The 15,629-nt window shown below is 41.9% G+C and overlaps 1 long non-coding RNA gene across 1 annotated transcript; it reads right to left on the bottom strand.

Annotated features, from left to right (window-relative positions):
- Positions 1 to 11,870: 11,870 nt before the first annotated feature.
- On the bottom strand, positions 11,871 to 15,408 carry LOC125096364 (uncharacterized). Its single transcript, XR_007126154.1, has 2 exons — positions 14,813 to 15,408; positions 11,871 to 13,751 (listed from the first exon to the last, which is right to left on the bottom strand). It is a non-coding gene; the product is annotated as an uncharacterized LOC125096364 (long non-coding RNA).
- Positions 15,409 to 15,629: the final 221 nt, after the last annotated feature.

The following is a 15,629-nucleotide window of genomic DNA, read 5'->3' as shown; positions in this document are numbered from 1 at the left end:
CTGTACACCTGAAACTAATACAGCACTTATGTTAATTATACTCAAGTAAATAAATAAAGTGCCCAGAGTTGAGCCCTGCTGGTCCTAAAAACCAATTAAGCCCCATTTAGTTTTCAAAGCCACATGTTATGGGGACTTGTCTCCTGTGCCTGCTCTGTGGTCTGAGCCTCTTGCTTCTCCATGCTTGGGGTTCCCCCCATCTTCATGGATAGTCTTCACCTCACCTACCTTTTTGATGTGGCCTCCTCTCTACTGTGGAAAGTCTGTTCTGCCAGTCTTTGGGTCCTTTTCAGAGTTTGTTGCACTTGATGTGGCTGTTATCTTGGTGTGTGTGTAGGGGACAAGGTTAGCACAGGATCCTCCTACTCTGCCATCTTCCCAGCAACAAAAAAACAACCATTATATAATTTTTATCCTCCTCTTGCTAATGCGGTGTACCATGTTGACTGATTTGAAAATATTGAACCATGCTTGCATTCCCAAAATAAATCCCACTGATCGTGGCAAATGATCTTTTTATTGTTGAATGTACTTTGCTAATATTTTGTTGAGAATTTTTATATCTAAGTTCATGGGGAATATTGGCCTGTAGTTTTATTTGTTTGTTGTTTCTTTAATTGTGACTTTAGTCTGGTCTTGGTATGGGTAATGCTGACCTTATAGAATATATTTGGAAGTTTCCCTTCACCTTCTATTATTTGGGATAGTTTCAGAATAGGTATTAACTCTTCTTTAAATGTGTAGCAGAATTCACCTGTGATTCTACCTGGCCCTGAGCTTTAGTTTGTTGGGAGTTATTTGATGACTGATTCCATTTCATTACTAATTGGTGTGTTCAGATTTCTTTGTGACTCAGTGTTAGAGACACCAGCCTTCTTTTGGAGTAAGAATAATCTTCCTTTGAGGTTGTTAAGATCAAAAGAGAAGGGGGATGGGGAGACTGTCTGAAAAAAAGGGTGAAAGAATTTGCAGTGAGCAGTATTTTGACTTGTGCACCCTTCTGGGATTATCTCTACCTCTCATGGTCTTTAAGCTCTTTATAACTCTAAGTTGTAGAAAAGTAATAGTACTGTAAATAATTTTTATACATAAAAATACAAGTTAGTTGTATCTAGTGGAAAGCAATTGATTATTAAACCATTTTTTAAGATTTTATGTATTTATTTATTTGGGAGAGAGAGAGAGAGAGAACGTGAGAAGGGGAAGGTCAGAGGGAGAAGCAGACTCCCCGCTGAGCAGGGAACCCGAAGCAGTACTCAATCCCTGGACTCCAGGATCATGACCTGAGCCAAAGGCAGTCACTTAACCAACTGAGCCACCCAGGCGACTGATTAGGACATTTTGTATCTGTTTATAAACTCATGTCATCAATCTTTATTTTCCTATAGATGCGCAGTATTTTTTTAATTGAAGTATAACATACATTAGTTTATATTAGCTCCAGGTGTACAATATAATGATTCAGTAATTTTATACATTACTCAGAGTTCATCAAGGCAAGTATATTATCAACAAGATAAGTATACTCTCATGGATCACCTGGGTGACTTAGTCTGTTCAGTGTCTGCCTTTGGCTCAGGTCGTAATCCCAGAGTCCTGGGATAGAGCCCTGTGTCAGGTTCCCTGCTCAGCAGGGAGCCTACTTCTCCCTCTGCCTCTCCCTTGCTCATGCTTTTTTTCTCTGTCTCTCTCAAATAAATAAATAAAATCTTTAAAAAAAATTATGGACATTGAGGAGGGTATGGGCTATGGTGAGTGCTGTGAATCGTGTAAGACTGATAATTCACATACCTGTGCCCCTGAAACAAATAATACATTATATGTTAATTTTAAAAATGATAAGCATACTCTTTATTCCCCTTTATTTACCCATCCCCCTACCCACCTCCCTTATAGCAGCCATCAGTTTGTTCTCTGTATTGAAGAATCTGATTTTTTGTCTTTTTTCCTTTCATTTATATTTTTAAATTCCACATGAGTGAAATATAGTTCTCTGTTTCACTTAGCATCCCTATAGGTCCATCCACACTGTTGCAAATGGCAAGATTTTTTTTTTTAATTACAGCTGAGCAACGTTCCATTGTGTGTCTGTATACGTGTATAAATACATCTTCACTACATTTTCCTTACCTATTCGTCTATCAGTACATACTTGATTGCCTCCATGTACTGGCTATTGTAAATAATGCTGCAATAAACATAAGATGTATATAGCTCTTCAAATTGGTGCTTAATATTCTTTGGGTAAGGAGGAGTCAAGATGGCGGAGAAGTAGCAGGCTGAGACTACTTCAGGTAGCGGGAGATCAGCTAAATAGCTTATCTAAAGATTGCAAACACCTATAAATCCAACGGGAGATTGAAGAGAAGAAGAACAGCAATTCCAGAAACAGAAAATCAACCACTTTCTGCAAGGTAGGACTGGCAGAGAAGTGAATCCAAAGCGACGGGAAGATAGACCGCGGGGGGAGGGGCCGGCTCCCGGTGAGCGGCGGAGCAATGGAGCACAAAATCAGGACTTTTAAAAGTCTGTTCCGCTGAGGGACATCGCTCCAGAGGCTTAACTGGGGTGAAGCCCAGGCGGGATCAGCGCGGCCTCAGGTCCCACAGGGTCACAGAAGGATCGGGGGAGTCTGAGTGTCGCAGAGCTTACCGGTATTAGAACAGGGAAGCCGGCTACAGAGACAGAGCCGAGGAGTGAGCTCTAAACTCGGGGTTACCTTGAACCGGTCGCAGGCTCGGTCAGCTCGGAGCGCAGCCAGAGGCCAGGGTGACGGGAGTCATTGGGCGCTGTTCTCTGGGGGAGCACTGAGGAGTGGGGCCCTGGGCTCTTGGCTACTCCGGGCCGGACACCGGGAGGCCGCCATCTTCACTCCCGTCCTCCGGAACTCTACGGAAAGCGCTCAGGGAACAAAAGCTCCCGAAAGCAAACCCAGCAAACCCGAGAGGATTACTCAGCCCGGCCCCGGGTAAGGGCGATGCAACTCCGCCTGGGGCAAAGACGCTTGAGAATCACTACAACAGGCCCCTCCCCCAGAAGATCAATGAGAAACCCAGCCAGGACCAAGTTCACCTACCAAGGAGTGCAGTTTCAATACCAAGGAGGGCGGCAGAATTCCAGAGGAGAAGAAAGCAAAGCATGGAACTCATGGCTTTCTCGCCATGATTCTTTAGCCTTGCAGTTAATTTAATTTTTTTTCACTTTTTCAATTTTTTTTTCTTCTTCTGCTAAATTTTTTAAACTTTTACCGTTTTTTAACATTTTTTAAAAAGTTTATCTAATATATATGTATATATATTTTTCCTTTTTATATTTTTTATCGGCTTTCTTTTTTTAATAGTTTCTTTTCTTTTTTTTTCTTCTTCTGAACCCCTTTTTATCCCCTTTCTCCCCCTCACGATTTGGGATCTCTTCTGATTTGGTTAAAGCATATTTTCCTGGGGTTGTTGCCACCCTTTTAGTATTTTACTTGCTCCTTCATATACTCTTATCTGGACAAAATGACAAGGCGGAAAAATTCACAACAAAAAAAAGAACAAGAAGCAGTACCAAAGGCTAGGGACCTAATCAATACAGACATTGGTAATATGTCAGATCTAGAGTCAGAATGACGATTCTCAAGGTTGTAGCCGGGCTCAAAAAAGGCATGGAAGATATTAGAGAAACCTCTCTGGAGAGATAAAAGCCCTTTCTGGAGAAATAAAAGAACTAAAATCTAACCAAGTTGAAATCAAAAAAGCTATTAATGAGGTGCAATCAAAAATGGAGGCTCTCACTGCTAGGATAAATGAGGCAGAAGAAAGAATTAGCGATATAGAAGACCAAATGACAGAGAATAAAGAAGCTGAGCAAAAGAGGGACAAACAGCTACTGGACCACGAGGGGAGAATTCGAGAGATAACTGACACCATAAGACGAAACAACATTAGAATAATTGGGATTCCAGAAGAAGAGGAAACAGAGAGGGGAGCAGAAGGTATATTGGAGAGAATTATTGGAGAGAATTTCCCCAATATGGCAAAGGGAACAAGCATCAAAATTCAGGAGGTTCAGAGAACCCCCCTCAAAATCAATAAGAATAGGTCCACACCCCGTCACCTAATAGTAAAATTTACAAGTCTTAGTGACAAAGAAAAGATCCTGAAAGCAGCCCGGGAAAAGAAGTCTGTAACGTACAATGGTAAAAATATTAGATTGGCAGCAGACTTATCCACAGAGACCTGGCAGGCCAGAAAGAGCTGGCATGATATAGTCAGAGTACTAAATGAGAAAAACATGCAGCCAAGAATACTATATCCAGCTAGGCTATCATTGAAAATAGACGGAGAGATTAAAAGCTTCCAGGACAAACAAAACCTGAAAGAATTTGCAAATACCAAACCAGCTCTACAGGAAATATTGAAAGGGGTCCTCTAAGCAAAGAGAGACCCTAAAAGTAGTAGATCAGAAAGAAACAGAGACAATATACAATAACAGGCACCTTACAGGCAATACAATGGCACTAAATTCATATTTCTCAATAGTTACCCTGAATGTTAATGGGCTAAATGCCCCAATCAAAAGACACAGGGTATCAGAATGGATAAAAAAACAAAACCCATCTATATGTTGCCTACAAGAAACTCATCTTAAACCCGAAGACACCTCCAGGTTTAAAGTGAGGGGGTGGAAAAGAATTTACCATGCTAATGGACATCAGAAGAAAGCAGGAGTGGCAATCCTTATATCAGATCAATTAGATTTTAAGCCAAAGACTATAATAAGAGATGAGGAAGGACACTATATCATACTCAAAGGAACTGTCCAACAAGAAGATCTAACAATTTTAAATATCTATGCCCCTAACGTGGGAGCAGCCAACTATATAAACCAATTAATAACAAAATCAAAGAAACACATCGACAAGAATACAATAATAGTAGGGGATTTTAACACTCCCCTCACTGAAATGGACAGATCATCCAAGCAAAAGATCAACAAGGAAATCAAGGCCTTAAATGACACACTGGACCAGATGGACATCACAGATATATTCAGAACATTTCATCCCAAAGCAACAGAATACACATTCTTCTCTAGTGCACATGGAACATTCTCCAGACGAGATCACATTCTTGGTCCTAAATCAGGTCCCAACCAGTATCAAAAGATTGGAATCATTCCCTGCATATTTTCAGACCACAATGCTCTGAAGCTAGAACTCAATCACAAGAGGAAATTTGGAAAGAACCCAAATACAAGGAGACTAAACAGCATCCTTCTAAAGAATGAATGGGTCAACCAGGAAATTAAAGAAGAATTGAAAAAATTCCTGGAAACAAATGATAATGAAAACAACGGTTCAGAATCTGTGGGACACAACAAAGGCAGTCCTGAGAGGAAAATATATAGCGGTACAAGCCTTTCTCAAGAAACAAGAAAGGTCTCAGGTACACAACCTAACCCTACACCTAAAGGAGCTAGAGAAAGAACAAGAAAGAAACCCTAAACCCAGCAGGAGAAGAGAAATCATACAGATCAGAGCAGAAATCAATGAAATAGAAACCAAAAAAAACAATAGAACAAATCAACGAAACTAGGAGCTGGTTCTTTGAAAGAATTAATAAGATTGATAAACCCCTGGCCAGACTTATCAAAAAGAAAAGAGAAGGGACCCAAATAAATAAAATCATGAATGAAAGAGGAGAGATCACAACGAACACCAAAGAAATACAGACAATTATAAGAACATACTATGAGCAACTCTACGCCAACAAATTTGACAATCTGGAAGAAATGGATGCATTCCTAGAGACATATAAACTACCACAACTGAACCAGGAAGAAATTGAAAGCCTGAACAGACCCATAACCAGTAAGGAGATTGAAACAGTCATCAAAAATCTCCAAAGAAACAAAAGCCCAGGGCCAGACGGCTTCCCGGGGGAATTCTACCAAACATTTAAAGAAGAACTAATTCCTATTCTCCTGAAACTGTTCCAAAAAATAGAAATAGAAGGAAAACTTCCAAACTCATTTTATGAGGCCAGCATCACCTTGATCCCAAAACCAGACAAGGATCCCATCAAAAAAGAGAACTACAGACCAATATCCTTGATGAACACAGATGCAAAAATTCTCGCCAAAATACTAGCCAATAGGATTCAACAGTACATTAAAAGGATTATTCACCATGACCAAGTGGGATTTATTCCAGGGCTGCAAGGTTGGTTCAACATCCGCAAATCAATCAATGTGATACAACACATTAATAAAAGAAAGAACAAGAACCATATGATACTCTCCATAGATGCTGAAAAAGCATTTGACAAAGTACAGCATCCCTTCCTGATCAAAACTCTTCAAAGTGTAGGGATAGACGGCACATACCTCAATATTATCAAAGCCATCTATGAAAAACCCACCGCAAATATCATTCTCAATGGAGAAAAACTGAAAGCTTTTCCGCTAAGGTCAGGAACATGGCAGGGATGTCTGTTATCACCACTGCTATTCAACATAGTACTAGAAGTCCTAGCCTCAGCAATCAGACAACAAAAGGAAATTAAAGGCATCCAAATTGGCAAAGAAGAAGTCAAACTATCACTCTTCGCAGATGATATGATACTATATGTGGAAAACCCAAAAGAGTCCACTCCAAAACTGCTAGAACTTGTACAGGAATTCAGGAAAGTGTCAGGATATAAAATCAATGCACAGAAATCAGTTGCATTTCTCTACACCAACAACAAGACAGAAGAAAGAGAAATTAAGGAGTCCATCCCATTTACAATTGCACCCAAAACTATAAGATACCTAGGAATAAACCTAACCAAAGAGACTAAAAATCTATACACAGAAAACTATAAAGTACTCATGAAAGAAATTGAGGAAGACACAAAGAAATGGAAAAATGTTCCATGCTCCTGGATTGGAAGAATAAATATTGTGAAAATGTCTATGCTACCTAAAGCAATCTACACATTTAATGCAATTCCTATCAAAGTACCATCCATTTTTTTCAAAGAAATGGAACAAATAATCCTAAAATTCATATGGAACCAGAAAAGACCTCGAATAGCCAAAGGAATATTGAAAAAGAAAGCCAAAGTTGGTGGCATCACAATTCCGGACTTCAAGCTCTATTACAAAGCTGTCATCATCAAGACAGCATGGTACTGGCACAAAAACAGACACATAGATCAATGGAACAGAATAGAGAGCCCAGAAATAGACCCTCAACTCTATGGTCAACTCATCTTCGACAAAGCAGGAAAGAATGTCCAATGGAACAAAGACAGCCTCTTCAATAAATGGTGTTGGGACAATTGGACAGCCACATGCAGAAAAATGAAATTGGATCATTTCCTTACACCACACACGAAAATAGACTCAAAATGGATGAAGGATCTCAATGTGAGAAAGGAATCCATCAAAATCCTTGAGGAGAACACAGGCAGCAACCTCTTCGACCTCAGCCGCAGCAACATCTTCTGAGGAACATCACCAAAGGCAAGGGAAGCAAGGGCAAAAATGAACCTTTGGGATTTTATCAAGATCAAAAGCTTTTGCACAGCAAAGGAAACAGTTCACAAAACCAAAAGACAACTGACAGAATGGGAGAAGATATTTGCAAATGACATATCAGATAAAGGGCTAGTGTCCAAAATCTATAAAGAACTTAGCAAACTCAACACCCAAAGAACAAATCATCCAATCAAGAAATAGAGGACATGAACAGACATTTCTGCAAAGAAGACATCCAGATGGCCAACAGACACATGAAAAAGTGCTCCATATCACTCGGCATCAGGGAAATACAAATCAAAACCACCATGAGATATCACCTCACACCAGTCAGAATGGCTAAAATTAACAAGTCAGGAAATGACAGATGCTGGTGAGGATGCGGAGAAAGGGGAACCCTCCTACACTGTTGGTGGGAATGCAAGCTGGTGCAACCACTCTGGAAAACAGCATGGAGGTTCCTCAAAATGTTGAAAATAGAACTACCCTATGACCCAGCAATTGCACTGCTGGGTATTTACCCTAAAGATACAAACGTAGTGATCCGAAGGAGCACGTGCACCCGAAAGTTTATAGCAGCAATGTCTACAATAGCCAAACTATGGAAAGAACCTAGATGTCCATCAACAGACGAATGGATAAAGAAGATGTGGTATATATACACAATGGAATACTATGCAGCCATCAAAAGAAATGAAATCTTGCCATTTGCGACGACGTGGATGGAACTAGAGGGTATCATGCTTAGCGACATAAATCAATCGGAGAAAGACAACTATCATATGATCTCCCTGATATGAGGGAGAGGAGATGCAACATGGGGGGTTGAGGGGGTAGGAGAAGAATAAATGTAACAAGATGGGATTGGGAGCGAGACAAACCATAAGTGACTCTTAATCTCACAAAACAAACTGAGGGTTGATGGGGGGAGGGGGGTTGGGAGAGGGGGGGTGGGGTTATGGATATTGGGGAGGGTATGTGTTATGGTGAGTGCTGTGAAGTGTGTAAACCTGGCGATTCGCAGACCTGTACCCCTGGGGATAAAAATATATGTTTAGGGCACCTGGGTGGCTCAGTGGGTTAAGCCGCTGCCTTCGGCTCAGGTCATGATCCCAGAGTCCTGGGATCGAGTCCCGCATCGGGCTCGCTGCTCAGCAAGAAGCCTGCTTCCCTTCCTCTCTCTCTGCCTGCCTCTCTGCCTACTTGTGATCTCTCTCTGTCAAATAAATAAATAAAATCTTTAAAATATATATATATATATATATGTTTATTAAAAATAAAATTTAAAAAAATATTCTTTGGGTAAATACCTAGTAGCAAAATTACCGGACTATACAGTAATTCTCTTTCTAATTTTGTGAGGAAACTCCATACTGTTTTCCACAGTGGCTTGTAGTTTACTTTGAATCAGCTGTAACATTTTACTGGTTTTTTATTAATTGATGAGTCAAATAAGATTTTTGACATGCATTTAAAAAATGCAAGGCACAGGACAGTGCTGTGGTATGCAACAATTTCTGTAACACAGAAGTGGGGAATAATATGTATTCATATTTGTGTGTACGTACATATATAAAAATACTCTGGGAGAGTATTCATATTTGATTATATGTGCATAAAAATGTTCTCCATTTGAGCTGGACAAATAAACAGTGGGAGTAGGTGAGCCAGACTCTTCACCTCATGTCTTTTTTACCTTTTATATTATAGAAATATGCTTTATTTTAAAAGGTTTAAATGTGTGGGAATTAAGCTTGTAAATCAGTGCCCTTTCCTGTCACGTGGTAAGTATTTGAATTAATTTAGTTCTACATTTTCACTAATTTCTGGTGAACATCAGTTCTGCAAAGGAGTTCTGCAACTGGAATGGGATGGAGGAAGTAAGGCTCAGACGTGATGATGCTTAATGTAAATTAATAATGTGTTCATATGATGCAAATACAATTTGAACATCAAGAATGATTAACATATGACTCTGTTAGAAAATTTTAGTTCTGTACCTTTACTTCTATGCAATTTTGTGACATTCCTGGTTAAAAGAAAGGCAGAATTAATTGAAGGCTTGAGAAACCAGCCTTTAAGAACTACTAAAAAAGGGGTCATCTGAATCGAATAGAGAGCAAGAAACCATTTGTCAATAGATGTATCATGAATGCCACCAGAATGTTTGGATGCAGCTGTCTAATATCTAACTCCAGATGAGGGTCAGAGGAAATTAGACTGTTTGAGACCCATTGTCGGATGTCTGAAGCAAGCAACACATTAGCAGCAAAGGTGGCAAGTTACCTGATTTTTTTCCAGAAAGGTGAAAAGATGAAATTCTGTCTTAGAAGCTAAACTATATGTCTTCTTTTTCCCCCCTACAGCCTTATAAATTGTGCTTTAGGAGACAAAGTTGGGCTTAAAGCTTTGTCTTTTAAAGACAGAATCCAAGCAAGACCCAAATGATTCACTGCTGACACACTGTTAGCTGTCATGATTTTCTCTTTAATCCATAATGTTAATAGGTGAGACATTTTGCTCTTTGTTCTAATGAGCCTAACTTTATTTCCTTCAGGTGTTGGAAAAGGCAATGGGAATGATCTAAAAGTACAAATAACAATGCAGAGCCAGATCGTCTTTTTCTGTTCTGCTTCCAAAAACTGTCAGGTAAGAGATAGCATGCAAACTGGAAATTCTGGTGTTTGTTTCAAATCTCAATGTCAAACCAGCAAGTTATTCTGCTGAGGCAGAAGGAGCATTTTGGGAATTACAAACAGCCTTACTGAGTGCCCCAGCATCGGCCATCCCAGATGTTACCAAGCCCTTCCACTAGTATGTGCCAACTGAGGCTCAGGAGAGGGACTAAGACTAACCCTGGTTGGCCTTCTGTGCTTGAAACATGTTTCTTCTTTCCTAGGCTTTACATTCCATGAAATCAACTGGATAATCCCCATAAAAAGAAAACATTTAAAATTTACTGTCCGGAGTTTGCAGTCGAGCTATATTTTGATGAAGTCTGATACTGATGATCAATAGTTCCCTTTCCAGTATAGAATCATGTTCTCCACAATCCCTGCCACACATTTAGGTCTCTCTCCTAACCCTCCTTCCTTGCAGGTATACTTATATTTACATTTACGTACAGCGGCCGGTTTCCGTAGTGTAGTGGTTATCGCATTCACCTCACATTTACATACACATATTTTTGACCAACCTTAAATATATACAAAGTAAAATGTTAGTGGTGCTTTTTCTTTCCTGAAGGAGGTATGCCAGGATTGAGAGAACTACTGTTTCTGGGGACTGTATGCCAAACTTAAGAGTTTGAAAAGAACTTTCATATCAAAATAACATTTAAAATGATTCCTCACAATACTGCGTGGGTTCATTATGTAGTTTTGGGCAAGTAGTCCCTGCTTTCACATTTGTAATGTCAGATTAAAAAGGTCATTTCTAAGCTATTTAACAAACCTCAGATTGGCACCAGAACAAGGTTTGAGCCCATAGGACTGTTCCTATAAGCAGTCCGCGCAGAGCTTGGGATACAAGCTTCGATCACACATGCAGTCCTTGGAGGACAAGAGAATCCGGGTAAGCACAAGCAGACGTTACAGTAGATTCTCTTTGTCACATCGCCGTGAAGTCAAAGGAAATGTCTGCCTAGAGAAATCTAGATTATTTTAAAATACACCCCCTGACACAGACTCTGCTCCCAGCCAACTTCATTTAAATTTAGGGAACTCTATGAAGATCATCTTTTCACTATAAACACTGGTTAGTCCAGTGTCCACAGGAAATTCTATTCTCTTCATTGCTGGATGCTGTTTTATTCTAAGTACCTTAACATCATTATGTATATGTTTATTTATATATTATATAAATAAAATGTCCTTATTTATGAACATGCCTGGATGCAGGTGCTCTTTTTCCCTCCAAATAGCCCTCAAAGGGTCTCAGCTACCAGTGCAACAGCCCATCTGAAGGCTTTTTAGGAAAAGCTCTGACTACATTACTTGCTATAATTCGTGCTACAGAGACACATGTTGCCGCTGAATAGTTTGTACTGTTCCCTTGAATATGCATGCAGCCGTAAGCCAGAGGGGCAGACCCGGTGGCAGGCTTAGGTAAATGGACAGGGGGCGGGGGGGGGGGGGGGCGTAGATACCTAGCTGGCACTAAGGAAGAAAACCCCAATTTTCAAGACTCTTCTCTAACCCTCCAAGATGCATCCAAATTCCTGGCCCCTGAGTTGCTACACTCTTGTGCTTTTGCTCACATAAAGAGAATTTATGGGCTTGCCTCCTTACAACCTGACATAAATACTTCCTTGAACAACTCGAAAATCTTACATCATGGTACATCAGAATGATACTGGTTTTTTCAAATAGATCTCACTACCCTGGAATAGAATTATCCAAAACGTAATAGGAAATTTAGCTATTTTTAAAAAATAGAACAGTTTCCTCTACATCAACCCCATCCACGCAACCAGGCAGAAGAAGAATGCTGCTGGTGGGCCAACTTGCACAACTGCAGTATATAGAAAGAGCAGCTGCTCACTGCCCCGACCCTCTGGCTTCTGGTGCATGGCTAGAGTTAGCACAGAGCCTCTGCAGAGAACAAAACGCTTCAGAAAACCAGAGGTTTCACTCGAGGGGTACACTGTGCCTACAAGGACAGACACACCCGGGACAGATGTTAGCAGCGTCAGCCTGCTTAAGAACATTTGTTTCTGAGAGAGCCCTTGCTGATCTTGGAGCAGCACAGTATGATGAGGCTTGCCTAGTGGGGACGAGAAGGGACCCTCTTACACCAGGTGACCTGGAGTTTTGTGGTGGTGGTTAGTGCATTCATATGGCATAGCTTAATAAAATTACTTGGCTTGTTTCATTGCTTTATAAAGTCAGCCCCTATATACAATCCTGAAAATCCACGGACTGCCAGTACCAAATGTAAAAGGCTCCAACCCAATAAGAAACATGGCAGTGACCGATCCCGAGAAACTTAAACAAGAGGGTCACCCCCAACATCACTCACTGTGGGGGACAAGCCCTAGGTTCTGTCCAGTTCCATCAGAAAGAGGACCTTGCCCACGAGCACGGTCCTTCAGACACCAGACAGGGAACAAGGGCTTCTCTTGGCTTTGGCACTCTGCTCCCCGGAAGGGTTTCTGATTGGTGGAGGCGGTGAGTGAGTGAGTGGTCCAAAGTGCATCAGCAGGCCAGAGACGGTCCAAAGAAATAATCTGGAATCTTACCCAGGCCAGGACCCAGAGACGGAAGAAGCAGGCCTGCTGTCGGTCATGGGCCTTCACAAAGCACAGCAGCAGGGCGCCCTCCCCTCAGCACCTCCCTCAACCTAAGGCCCAGCAGAGGGGGAGTTCTTTGGGAGAGAAGGGAGCTGGCACAGGTGAGGGGCGTGCTGCTCTCACCACACCTGACAATGTGTCAGGGGCACAAGGTGATCCCACCTAGGAAGTGAATGGCACTATTTTAACAGTAGAACATCTTGGGAAAATCCAAGAGGCTTACTCCTAACTTAAATCGTGAACATGGAAGCCACACCAGTTTGCAGGTATGTTCTCCTCCACAAAATCTACATGGACAGTTCAGCTGTCAAGCACCACAGAAAAACTTAACTTCAGCCACTTAGGATAGATAGTGCGTGTACTAAGGTTCTAAAAGAGAGCCTACATCTAGAGTAAGGAATCATTCATAGCCATCTTCATGAATCATGGTTACCTCAGAGTTTTTCTGGTGAGATCTGAGAATTAAACATGGAACCAAATGATGCCTTACTAACATGTAACCATCCAAGCTGCATGGACACATACAGGTTTATGCAAAGTCCTGAACTACATTTAGCCTTTGAGATCCTGTGCAGGGCCGGCGGCTCGCCCTAAATGTCCCACCAAGGACAAGAGCAGCAACTTAGTTCGATTTCAGTACAATTATGGGCAGAAATTAATAGAGGCCCTTTTCACAAAGTTTAAGATGTAGAGTAGAATAAGGGAAGACCAAAAAAACAGAACTCCTATGAAACCAAAATAATTCCCCATTGGTCTTGTACTCCGTGAAACCCTGAGATGAACTGTAGTGGTCACGTGCCTAGACTTGGACCTTGGTTCGCCAGGACACTTCAGTAGGCTTCGAACTGGCTCATCATCAGCTTCCTGCTGTATTCGTAGGCCAGAAAGAGCGCCCCATTGGCAGGGAACGCTCAAATCATTGTGGGTTTCAGTCCAGAGTATAAGGCCGTTATTCCTAGAAAACAAGAAGTGATCAAAGACTGAGACGCCTCTTCTCAGAGAGACCCCGTGAAGCCGCAGAGCCCAGGGCTGGACACCGACAGATCCAGACAACACACTGAATGCCGACAAGGGATGGAAGGGCTTCTGTCCAGGTGTCCCTGGACTAACGGGAAAGATGGAGGCTAATGGCAACGAGGCCAGGCATCCAGTCTTCCAGCAATCTTGGGGACGCTCAGGTACCACACATGAATCCCGGGCTCGCTCCTGGTACATGGACCGGGCAGAGCAGAGGCCTCACCTGGGCAGAGAGTAGCAGCCCCAGGGTCACAGGAGGGCAGCAGCCTCACAATGTCACCTGGGAGGGCAAGGACCACAAGACACTGGGCCATAAGCACAGTCCTGTGTCTACAGCTGGCACTGCCCAGACTGTTATGAAGATCCAAGTGGATGAGGGAGGCATAAGGACTCTGTGCAACTATGAAGTTTTATGCAACTCTGGAGTATGAACTGAGCCGTTTCCACACCCTGTGACCGCTCTCGCAAAATCAAGCCCAAGAAGTTCACATCCCGAGGTGGAAGATGTAGAGTGGATGCTGAAAGGACAGGTCTCCACTCACCAGAGGCATGATCCTGGCTTTATACAAACATTACCTAGAAAATCTTTATACTCCTACGTTAACTCTCAAAATTCAGAGCCAATCACCTTCAGGAAGTCTTAGCATTAGGGACTTGCAGCACATTCTTTTAAATCCTTTAGTAGAGATCATTTTCTGATACTATCTATATTCTATAAAACAAGGGGTGCTGACTTCCAAGCCTTTGTCCCCTTAGGCACAATCTGGAGTTTTAAAGTTCCCTCCGGGCTATTTAGAACAAAGAATCCTGGCCCAGAAGTGAGGAACAAGGACATTAAACATTCTTGAGAATGGAAGTAAGCTAAGGAAGGGGCGCTAGAAAAAGGACAGGAGGCAGGGGAAGAGAGCAACCACACACACGTGATCGACCTCCATGAGGGTTACAGCGAAATGGCCGGTCTATACACACCCACTCCATTTCTGCAATGAGCAGACTCACCTTCATTTTTCACAATGCTTATAAAGGTTCCGATAAATCCTGCCTGTTTTCCAGACATGGAAAGAACTTGAATTCTGGATTTGACACAATCCACTGGGTAAACAGCAAGCCAGAGGCAGATCCCACCAACTCCACCGCTTAACATCAAAGGGACAGGGCCTAGAGGAGGAAAGCAGCCAATAGCATTTTTGTCTCAAGGACAGCATTTCCAGAGGTCAAGGTGGTAGTGGGTGCAGGTAGATGCAAATAAAAATGCTGATACCTGGGGCACCTGTGGCACAGTCAGTAAGGCATCTGCCTTCAGCTCAGGTCATGATCTCAGGAATCAACTCTCCTTTGGGCTCCCTGCTCAGAGGACACAAGGTCCCACATGGCACTCTGGGTCTGCCCCTCATCACAGGACCATGTCAGTGCTGGTCACTGTGGTGCTGTGTCCCTCCTGGCCTGCCCTCCAAAGGACTGGCCCACACAGAACCAGCAGGCCTCCAGCAACATGGCAACCTGCCCCCCACCCCATGGGGAATGAGAACAGTGGCCACTGAAACACAGGTCACGTTTTTTCCAACCCTCTCGTCTGCAGTATTTCATTATTTTAATGCCCCACAGCTCTGATTCTTCCTTTACCATGAAAGCCAAAGTTGTCTTATTTTCTTTATAACCACAACAGTATGAAACTAGAAATCAATCACAAGATTAAAGAAAAAAAACTATAAAGAACATAAATACATGGAATTTAAATAAGATGATACTAAACACTGAATGGGTAAACCAAGGAATCAAAGGGGAAATGAAAAAAATGCATGGAGATAAATGAAAA

Source organism: Lutra lutra, chromosome 3 (assembly GCF_902655055.1).
Source record: "Lutra lutra chromosome 3, mLutLut1.2, whole genome shotgun sequence".
In the NCBI taxonomy this organism is placed as follows: domain Eukaryota; kingdom Metazoa; phylum Chordata; class Mammalia; order Carnivora; family Mustelidae; genus Lutra; species Lutra lutra.
The sequence above is the reverse complement of the archived record's forward strand: the minus strand, read 5'-3'. Positions and strand labels throughout refer to the sequence as shown.